The following is an 11,525-nucleotide window of genomic DNA, read 5'->3' as shown; positions in this document are numbered from 1 at the left end:
TTTTTTTGGTGTGGCACACCAGGGCATATGATGAGAAACTTCCCTCATAGGGGAGTGGGTGGCTTTGCACAACAAACTAGATCAGTTGTTGAGTTGACCCCATCAACCCCTTTTTTAGGTAGGGGACAACATATGCCTACAGGTCATGGTAGAGGAGCTAGGGGAGCAGCTAGTTCTACTGGAGGTCAGAATCGCACATATGCACTAGGGGATTGACAAAATTCAGAAGCCTCGCCCGATGTGGTTACAGGTACATTGTCGATCTTTTCACATATTATATATGCATTAATTAATCTGGGGTCTACTCTATCATATGTTACACCATTGATTGCTGAAAAGTTCAAAAGAACAGCAGAATTATTATTAAAGCCATTTTAAGTATCTACACCGATTGGTGAGTCTATAATAGCTAGAAGGGTTTATCGTAATTGCATTATAATTGTTTGTGGTCGCGATACATTGGCTGACCTTGTTGAGCTAGACACAGTATATTTTGATGTTATAATGGGTATGGATTGGTTAGCTTCTTGTTATGCCATGGTAGATGTGGTTACAGGTATGTGAATCCTCCTCTTTGTTGTTTGAAGTCAATTGTGTCATTAATCTCTTAAAGTAATGTGTTGATGTTACATAGCTCCTTATGTCATTGTTATTTCCTTGAATTATGATTTTCCTGTCTTGTATTACTGTTCTGTACTTCTATATCTCCAAAATGATTATAACTACCAAAATAACATCTCAAAAGAGTTGTGAATTGATAAACAACAATCTTAAAGATTAAAGAATCTAAGTGAAGAAATCTATATAATTACGGGTGGCTGCCCAGGAACGAAAGCCTAGCATGTGTCGACCCCAACTGGTAAATAAGGGTGGCAGCTCAGGGGCGAAAGCCTAGCATGGGCCGATCCCTATTGATATAGAAGGGTGGCAGCTCAGGGGTGAAAGCCTAGCATGGGCCGATCCCAAGTTGTGTAATTATGAGGACCGCATCCCAGGGGTTAATACGCCTAACATGGGTCATCCTCTTCTACCACTGATCAGCTGGTCGCTTGTATCACATGCCCTACAAAGATTATAACATACAAAAAGTAAAGAAAAAATGTAACTTACTTGATCCCACAAGAGTAATCAAAGGTGGTATTCTCTCCTAATCTATATACACTCATATGTTGCTATTTAATTTCATTTGATCTCTCGTATTACATATTCTATTGCCTTACATATTCAGTACATTTTATCGTACTGACGTCCCTCGCGGGGATGCTGCATTTCATGCTGCAGGCACAGGTACTCCAGCTAGTAGACCTCCTCAGTAGGAGCACACAAAACTCTGCTACTTTTGGGTGAGCTCCAAGTTGATTCAGAGCTTTATTGAGTCTTTGGTAAATTCATTTTGGTATTGTATAGTAGTTAAGGGTAAGGCGGGGTCTGTCCCGACCTACTCTAGTCTTCTATCTTTAGTTGCTTTGTAGACGTATGTACATGGTTCAGTTGTGTCTTAAGGAGTTGTGGCCTAAACAGGCAAGTCATGTATATAACTTTTGGACCTACTTATGTTGTTTTGTATCGCTGCATCCTAGGTGAACTTGTCACAATTGTTATTGTTATATGCACAATAAGAACAGGTTACAGGTTTGTTCTCTCGGGCATTTAGGGAATCGGGTGCCTGTCCATCTTAATAGGTTTTGAGGCGTGACACCATCCCTATATTCCGTATGTTCATATCGCTCACACTCTAACCTATAGCTCATATGCACGCGTACACCATGTGCATTTCTATAGTTAATCCAGTATACTTTGTGTGCTCCCTTTGGGCTAGTCTGCCTATGTGTCATCCCAATGTGGCTTATTCATCCGTATACTATGCCCTCTCTATGCTTATTTATTTGAGTATTCAATAATTTGGGAAAATATTTCCTTGTATTATTAAGTAGTTAAGATTTTGACCAGAAAAAGTTGAGCATATATTTAAATTTAATCAACCATAAACAAATAACTTAGCATATTACCCTATTCACAAGAGCGGCATAGAACTTTAGATTTTATATTAACAACTATTTGTTCTTAAAATACTCATCTCTGAAAAGTGTCACAAATAAAAGAGAAAGGAAAGTACTGCTGCGATAGCCTATGATTTTATGTGTCCGTTGATGTACAAAAAAATTGGGAGATATGGTTATTCTTAATTGTTAACGCCCGAAAACTAAGGTTATAGTGTATAACGATAAGTATTAGGGAAGGAATAGAATACAACATAAGATACTTGGCAATAGAAGATGGTAGAGAGATACTAAGTAACCCTCCTCATTTTAAACATCAATATAAGATCTGAGATCATGTGTTCCCCTTATATGATCATGAATCCTGCTAGCTTTTGTTCATTTGATATGTCATTTGTTTGTCTTGTGTTTAGGTATATTACAGTCTTATTTGTATGAGTACTACTTGTGTATCTTTAGTGAATTACATGGTAAAGAAGGGATTTAATTTTTCATATTACTATTTCATGAACAATATCTATCGAGACGTCATGCTAGATTTATCTATGCATGTTTTAGTTTAGTCTATGAATTTTTGATAGTTCTTCCTATTTACAATGGGGACTCTTGCAAATCTCTATATGAAATTTAGAGATCAACTGAACTACCAGGTGCACCTATCATTCGAGGACGAATGGCCATAAGAGGGGGAGATGTAACTCTTCGTATTCTATATGTACTAGTTCTATTTATATAATGCTTATAAACTGCCTTGTGGTATAGTTATGAATTCGGTTTCCTATGTGATTTGGCAATAAATAAGGTTTATAGTGAACTGTCCAGAAATTTTGGTGCGACCCAATTAAGTTGATGTCGATGGAAGTATTTAAACATGAGATCACACGGTTTTATTTGAGTCTAAAGTATAAAGTTACATAGTGTATATAAGTTCTAAGTTATGGTGAAGTTATTAAGGTCTTGAAATGGAACAAAATATTGAGGTGCTTGCTTGACTTCACTAAGCTAGTATGTGAGAAGTAGGTTTATCACCTACATTGACTTATTGACCATCCCAAAGGACCAAGTAGGTGAATCACCTACTTTGACTTATTGACCAGCCCAAAGGACCAAGTAGGTGCATCACCTACTAAGACTCTTTTGACTGTGTTATTGAGACAAGTAAACTACACCTATTTGCATTAATTTAGCCAAAGTTGAATAGAAGAATAAGGGGAAAATGAACATCCAAGGTCCAATCTTCTCAAGCCCACAAGAAATAATTTTAGTGGAAAACAAGGTGCACCACCTACTTAAAGGTGTGGCCCAAATTAAAGACATGTGTTGGCTGTAAATGAAGTACAAGAAACGTGGCAAAAGGGCCAATGTTCTTAAGTCCAAAAAGTCCAAATGAAAAGTACAAGTAGGTGGGTAACTTACTTGAAAAATTATGGCCCAAAATGAGTGACAAAATCGGCCAAAGCAAGTCCCTTTAAAAGAGATTGATATCAGCTTTTTCTAACCGTTTTTACTTTGTCAAAAAATCTGATTACTCGAGATTTCTCTCTTCTCTCTCTTAGATTCATACAACAACCATTAAATATCATTAGGGTTCTTTAATAATAGGTATTTCAAGCTATTGGAAGGTATAATTTAAGACAATTTAAGGAGGACAACCTTTACCTTGAAGAATCCAAATCTTAGCAAGTGGTATTTATGTCCAGCAAGGTAAGCTACTGCAATTTTCTCCCTCTTGTGCTTGAGTTAACTAGGACATTTGGTATGTGTTAGTGAGTTGGAAATTGTTACTTTTACATGGTGAATATTGGGGAGGATGTTCTGGTGATTAGTGCATATTGGGACAGCTATGGTGGGGAGTTCTCTTTAAATTAAGCTATGAGCTTGTTTGAGAACATTAAAAGTAATGTTAGCTCTTCAAGTGCTGGTGATCAGAAACCATTATTTATGTTGCTTCTTCTATTACATTATTATGCTCAAAGATTGTTTTATGTATGTTATGATAAGGGATGTGACTGGATGTGCGGGGAAGTTATGGAGACATTAAAGGACTTAAATATTGCAGGGAGTTTTGGGGAGGACCTGATACGAAGGTTGTATAGTATATAGACGCGATTAAAGGGATGGGGAAGGAAAGAAAACACTCGCTAGATGATTGCAGCTTACTGATTCGTTACTATTTGGGTGTGATCAAGTGGCTCAAATTTATTGATTAGCTACTAATACTAGTCTTACAACTTATTTTATTGTAGATTAGTGATCTGAAGAGAAGGAGTTCAAGTCATACGTTTTGAATTGTATAGCAAGGCATGTAAGGCTATTTCATTTCCTATTTCTTTGGCATGAATCAGAAAATTGCATTACAAAAAGTAAGCTTTCTAAGTGCCTTTGGTAGTGACTGATCCATAGTTTTAGTTCCTACTCCTTAGAGCATTAAAGTGGGTAATCTAATATGAGTTTGTTATTAAATGTGTGTGTTTACTCTACCAAGTGTTTGCATGCAAGGTTTAAACTTGTTTCATTGTCAAAGTACTCCTAGCACATATTTTTCATATATAAGTCAAAGTGATCCTATATTACACATGTACATATGTTTATTGGATGGATATATGATCTGCCCATATCATTCCAACTTGCTTTAATTGTTTATAGACATGTCTACTTATAACACGTTCATCTGTTCCCTTTCTTTGTTATTACTCCCATTGTGTTAGACTATAATGTTACCTCACAGGATCACTACTTGCTCAATTGTACATTTATATGTACTTACTAGGAATATGTATCCGTCCTTAAGTTTAATCTGCCCATATTTTTTTCCCCTTGGTTCCATATTCATAAACACCTTGTATTAGTATCATATAGAGTCCAAATCTATTGTCTGAATGTTAAATTGTCTTCACTAGATGTGCTTAAATTGAGATGTCAAAATGCATACCGAGTCATATATGCTCCTAAGTACTACGTTCAAGTTACATTTGCTTCCCATGTCATTGTTACTATCGTATGTCCATATTCATATGTCTTCTACTACTCATCCGTAGTTCCAAATCTAAACAAGGACTCTCACCACCATAACAATAATCACAAAAAAGTTATAGACATCAAAAAGAACAATCTCAAATGAGTTATAATTATCTAAAGAACAATCCCAAAATAGTTATGAACTGATAGACAACAATCTCAAAGATGAAAGAATCTAAGTGAAGTAATCTGTATGATTATGGGTGGCAGCTCAGGGGCAAAAGCATAGCATGGTCCGATCCTTTATTGTATTAAAGGGTGCCAACTCAGGGGCGAAAGCCTATCATGGGCCGATCCCAATTGGTATGAAAGGGTGGCATCTCAGGGGCAAAAGCCTAGCATGGGTTGATCCTAATTAGTGGAATTATAAGGACAACATCCCAAGGGTTAAAATGCCTAGCATGTGTCATCCTCTTCTCCCACTGATCAGCTGGTCATTTTATATCATAAGGATTATAAAGTACAGAAAAATAGAGAAAAGAATGTAACATGCATGATTCCACAACTACAAAGCAAAGGTGGTCTCTAATCCTTATCTATTGGTATTTGGTTTCACTTGACCTCTCATGTTAAATATGGTTGTATTCTTCCTTACATATTAAGTACATTCTTTTGTACTGACGTCCCTTATTGGGGACGCTGCATTTCATGTTGCTGGTACAAGTACTCAACTAGTAGATCTTTCCTATAGAAGCACATTGTACTCAGTGGATGTTGGTAAGCTCCAGGTTGATTCGGGGCTTTGCCGAGTCTTTACTATGTGTATTTTAATAATGGTACCATCATGGCTTCCAGTAGAGGCTTTGTAGACATTGTAAAGTTATTATTTGTATTCATAGTTTCTCTTGTCGTATATAGCGGTTTAGCTAGTCAAAATGTGTTGTATATGAAGCTTCTCATCGGTAGTCTGCATAGTAGTTTACTTTCTCATCATAGATTACTTGTAAAGCATGTGCTAATAAGGTACTTGTCCGCCTCACCTAGGGTTGGGGCTGACAATAGTGGTATTGGTCAGAAAATAAGGTATGTAAGGCTATTCGATTCCATATTCCTTGGCATGAAATCTCACACTTGTAATTAGTATCAATGAAGTGAATCTCCTATGTTCTATTCCTAGTAAAGGAAACAATGGCCACGTATTAACTCCAAATAGCTAAATATATTTCTCCTCTCCTTATTAGTTCATAGAACTGCTTCATTATATGTTCACTACTCTATACTTGTGTAAGTATCCCCCTTGTGCTTGTATAGAAATGTTATTTGCAAAAGAAAGTTTGGTGAATCCTTCTCTTAGTCAATTGAAGTCAATTGTGTCATTAAGCTCACAAGTAATGTGTTGATGTTACATAGCTCCTTCTGTCATTGTTACATCCTTGAAGTATTGTTTTCATGTCTTCTACCACTGGTATGTATCTCCATTTGTCAAAAATGATATGACCACCAAAACAACAATCTCAAAAGAGTTATGAATTGATAAACAACAATCTCAAAGATTAAGGAATCTAAGTGAAGCAATCTGTATAATTACAGGTGGCATCCCAGAGGCAAATGCCTATCATGGGTCGATCCCAACATAATGGTGGCAACTCAGGAGCGAAAGCATAGCATGGGTCAATCCCTAATGGTATAGAAGGGTGGCATCTCAGGGTAGCATGGGCCAATCGCAAATGGTGTAATTATGAGGACCACATCCCTGGGTTAAAAGGCCTAGCATGGGTCATCTTCTTCTTCCACCAATCAGCTGGTCACTTGTATCACATGCCCTACAAAGATTATAATGTATAGTAAAGTAAAGAAAAGAATGCTACTTACATTATCTCACAAAAGTAAATAAAGGTGGTCTTCTCTCCTGATCTATGCACTCATATGGTTGATACTTGATTTCATTTGAGCCCTCGTATTACAAATGTTATATTTCCTTACATATTCAGCACAATTTTTCGTACTGACGTCCCTCGCGGGGGATGTTGTATTTCATGCTACAGTAATAGGTACTTCAGCTAGTAGACATCCTTTGTAGGAACACACGACACTCAGCTACTTTTGGCTCCAGATTGATTCGAAGCTTTACTAAGACCTTGGTAAATTCATTTTGGTGTTGTATCGTAGTTAAGGGTAAGGCGTAGTCTGTCCCGACCTACTCTAGATTTTCTATCTTTTAGAGGCTTTGTGGATGTATATATATGGTTCAGTTGCATCTTAAAGAGTTGTGGCATAAACAGCCAAGTCTTGGGTCACATACGTTGGTTCGTATCTCTGCATCCGATGTGAACTTATCACACGATTGTTATAGTTATATGCATAGTAAGCACAGGTTACAGGCTGATTGACTCGGGCCTTTTTGGGCATCGGGTGCCTGTCCGTCTTAATGGGATTTGAGGCGTGACATCACATTTGAGCCAACATACTTATGGATCATATAGAAGAACTCGTTACAAGACAACATTCAAGTGAAGACTTCCAACATCATAGTAAGACAATAGTCAACATTAACATACTTGGACTTCACTTCTAAAAGACATCATAGAACCCTACTCATAATCTCATTCTAAGCCTACTAGTGCCATGTACATGTGAAGTCCTATAACCTCACACATACTAACTAAACCTACAGAGAGACTACAAGCCTTAACATGTACTTCATACATCAACCATGATAGTGTAGTCAACTACATGAATATCAAGTAGGACCTTCACCATAAAGTCACCAAGACCAACGTTATGCATATAAGGTAAAACCCCATCATATACACTCAATAGGACTCATACCATGCATATCACCATAACAAGTAGACAACACTAGAGTGTCATAAATAAGGAACATAAACATATACATTAGAACACCTTCCTAGAACTCCCTTCAAGAGCTACTTGTGCAATGCATAGGTAAGTTCATTACTCTCACCTAAACTAGGCAAGTTCCCATAGGTTATCCTAGTTAGGGTCGATTACTTTACTTCCATTATCCATTTTACTTAAGGGAAACTACAGAATTAAATATCACTAAAACCATGGGTGATAAACATGGAATCCGGTGTTGTAGAACCTCACACCAAAAGAGGTGCTCTACTTTGTCAAAGTAGAACATTAACATCATTCTAGCATATTAGGTGATATCACTTGCTAGATCCTATGGGACAAACATAGTTTATGAAACTTGGAGGCATATATAGAGACCTTCTTTATGAAAAATGGGGCAATGCAGTTATCCACTTCGTGAGGACTTTGGTGAACCTACCTTCCCCCATTGGGAAGGGATACCCCTCAACTTCAATTTCACTCGGTGCTGCGCTAAGTTCATTTATTGAAAAACCATTACTCATTATTACTTTATAAAACATAGGCATCAGGAGATTAACTCCTCATATGCTTAGCTCATAGGTCATAGATGAGAGTATCCTTTCTCTAAATCATGTGAAAAAACCTTTCACATGGACATAGCATATTCAAGCACCATTTGTTTAAGGATACAATTGAGAACACCTTTCAAGAGACCCTCTACTTACTAGATCATCAGACAAGCATCATAGACATGCTTTCATGTGTGTGTATGTGAGAAAACCTTTTTTCGTAAACACCCTTGGACAACACATGTTCATACTTCATTCATGCACAAGTGTATAGATGTAACTATATGAGCAATCCTTTCATATAAACACTTTTAGACACTATATATATTCTTACTTCATCATTTTATGCAGGAAATGTTCATGGCTTAATCGTGCATTCATATTCATGCATATAGATAACAACCTAGGAACTATCCTATCATGGCACACATGTGCCATGCATAGACAAGGTCCCATACTGTCACGCCTCAAAACCCGTTAAGACGGACAGGCACTCGATGCCCAAAAGGCCCGAGAGAACTAACCTACAACCTCTTCTTACTGTGCATATAACTATAACAATTTTTACAAGTTCACCTAGAATGCAGCGATACAAAACAACATAAGTAGGTCCAAAAGTTATATACAAAACTTGGCGGTTGAGGCCACAACTCCTTAAGACACAACTGAACCATGTACATACGTCTACAAAGCATCTAAAATATAGAAGACTACAGTAGGTCGGCGCAGACCCAGCCGTACCCTTAACTACGATACAATACCAAAATGAATTTACCAAAGACTCAATAAAGCTACGAATCAACTTGAAGCTCACCCAAAAGTAACAGAGTTTCGTGTGCTCCTACTGAAGTAGTTCATGCACTACCTAGAGGGGAAAATATTGTTAGCTATTTGGAGATAGTACGCTGCCACTATGTTTCTTTTTCTAGGAATAGAAATTATGAGATTCACTTCATTAATATTAATTGCAGGTGTCAGATTTCATGCCAAAGGGATATAGAATTGAATGACCTTACATACCTTATCCTTGGACTGATATACTATTACGATTCAACCTCCCCTTTTTGGTTTTAATCTAAAATTTAAGTAATGGTAAACTAAAATTAGCAGCTATAACACCATGAACCTTGTAAAACAGTAGGTAACTTTGAGTGATAACGAGACCATACAACCCTTTACATAATATGTATCACCACACCTCATTCTCTGTCCATCACATACATTATACATCCTTTTCTAAAGATCAATCAATCTGCGCCAACAGAAATACATCGGACATCCTCAAATGTTCTTTATCATACAACCAAGTATTGAACTCACCACCCCCTTGAGTTTTTCATGAAAGGACACCACTAATTCCTCACTCTAATTCATACACAAGGAAGACAAAAATGGAGCAGTGACCTTACCTCAATTTCTGCAACTTCTCCTTATAACTTGAATTCTTTTAGAACTTCAGCTTCCTTTCACACTTGAACCAAAGAAGAAAGAAAGGAATTTTAATAACTAAGGAAGTGAGCAGTAGCTAATGGAAATATTTTGCCTTTTTAGTTATATTAGAGCATGAAAAACAGGTTTTCCTAATCATCCATTGGAGAATTAAGCTAAATCCATGAGTTTTCACTTACTTTGGTTTGCAGATATAAGGGTTTCTTCAAGAACCCTAGAAAACTTTATCGCTGCTGGTTTAATCCTTGAGAGAAGAGAGAGAGAGATGGAGTTAAATTTTATTTTTATGTGTTAAATTGGGTGAAGAATATCTGCTCGTATTTGATATGTATTGAGCTTTATTGACCACCAAAATATCCTCTAGAACCTCCTTTTTGGGGTCTATTTTCATCCACTAATTGGTCAAGTTGGTGATGCACCTGCTTGAGCACATCAAGCAGCTCAAAAGGTCAAACAAGGTGATGCACCTAGTTGCTTTCACTTGGGCTTTATTTATATTGGGCCTTTGGCAGATTTGGCTGCTGGGATTTCTTTCAAATTTTAATTTCAATTAATAGGTTTGGGCTTCAAGTGACAACCCATTAATATAAGCCTAAATCTGGTCCATCAAACTTGGCCATTTAACTATATTATAGCTTAAGTAGGTGATGCAGCTGCTAGCTTAAATTAAGCTCAGCAAGCAGCTCAATTATTTTATTTCAATTTCTGAATGTTAATCCCTTGTTCTTTAACTTAGCACATAACTTTCAACTTTAAGCTCAATTACCACCTTACTATATCTACTTAAGTACTTTCCGTCAGAGTTAACTTGCAATACACATGCTGAAACGTGCTAGGCGTTACATCACCTTCCGAGCTAGTTTAAACCAACACTAACCATATAAGAAACAAGATCCCTCACCTACACTATAAGTCTATGTCAAGTATCACATGAATAGAACTAGGCAACATATATCTTTAGCTAACTACCACATTTCTTCCAAAGCATTTCAACCCTAAACCATAACATTATACTACCACCATGCATACTCAGAAAGCAACTCATTATTCAAAAAAGTAACTCCATTTGACTATAGCAACTTTTAACAAGCTATAATCATATCATATTATAAATCTTCACATAACATGTCATAGAACTCATATATAGCCATAAATGGCATCACATTAACATATATCAAAGTTAACCTTCACACATACTCATCAAACGATAAAACCAAGATAATTATCAAAACTCACCTTTTCTCCCTCAAGAATAGTGATACCATCTAATCCAAGCAATCACATCTAAAAGACCATCGGACAAGGAAACACAAGAGAGAGATCTTATAGAGTTAAGTTCTATGGCACGACATAAGATTGATGAAGAATGGAAACTCTATCTTCCAATAGTCTCTCGCTTATGGATATGTCGGGACTCACCACCAATGAACGAGACTCTACTAGACGTGGCAATATGAGACTTTGGACCCTAAAACCACTTTTATAACATCATGCTCTGATACCACATTTATCACGACCGAGGAGCACCCCCTAGATGTAACATGGCGTGGTTGACCTCTCAGAGGTCTTATACAAGCCATGATTATAATTCATCGCCTTGTCATAGAAAATTTAGCAGAAAATTGGAAACTTTCATAGCACATCATATGCCAGAAATCACTTCCATTATATGTATAAAATATCATATATATTTAAGACTCTAAGTCTC

General features: G+C 36.9%; 1 long non-coding RNA gene across 1 annotated transcript; it reads right to left on the bottom strand.

The window, feature by feature from the left end:
- Positions 1-2,710: 2,710 nt before the first annotated feature.
- On the bottom strand, positions 2,711-10,129 carry LOC107004278. Its single transcript, XR_001454714.2, has 3 exons — positions 9,997-10,129; positions 9,778-9,839; positions 2,711-6,781 (listed from the first exon to the last, which is right to left on the bottom strand). It is a non-coding gene; the product is annotated as an uncharacterized LOC107004278 (long non-coding RNA).
- Positions 10,130-11,525: the final 1,396 nt, after the last annotated feature.

The sequence above is a fragment of the Solanum pennellii genome, chromosome 11 (assembly GCF_001406875.1).
Source record: "Solanum pennellii chromosome 11, SPENNV200".
Lineage (NCBI taxonomy): Eukaryota > Viridiplantae > Streptophyta > Magnoliopsida > Solanales > Solanaceae > Solanum > Solanum pennellii.
The sequence above is the reverse complement of the archived record's forward strand: the minus strand, read 5'-3'. Positions and strand labels throughout refer to the sequence as shown.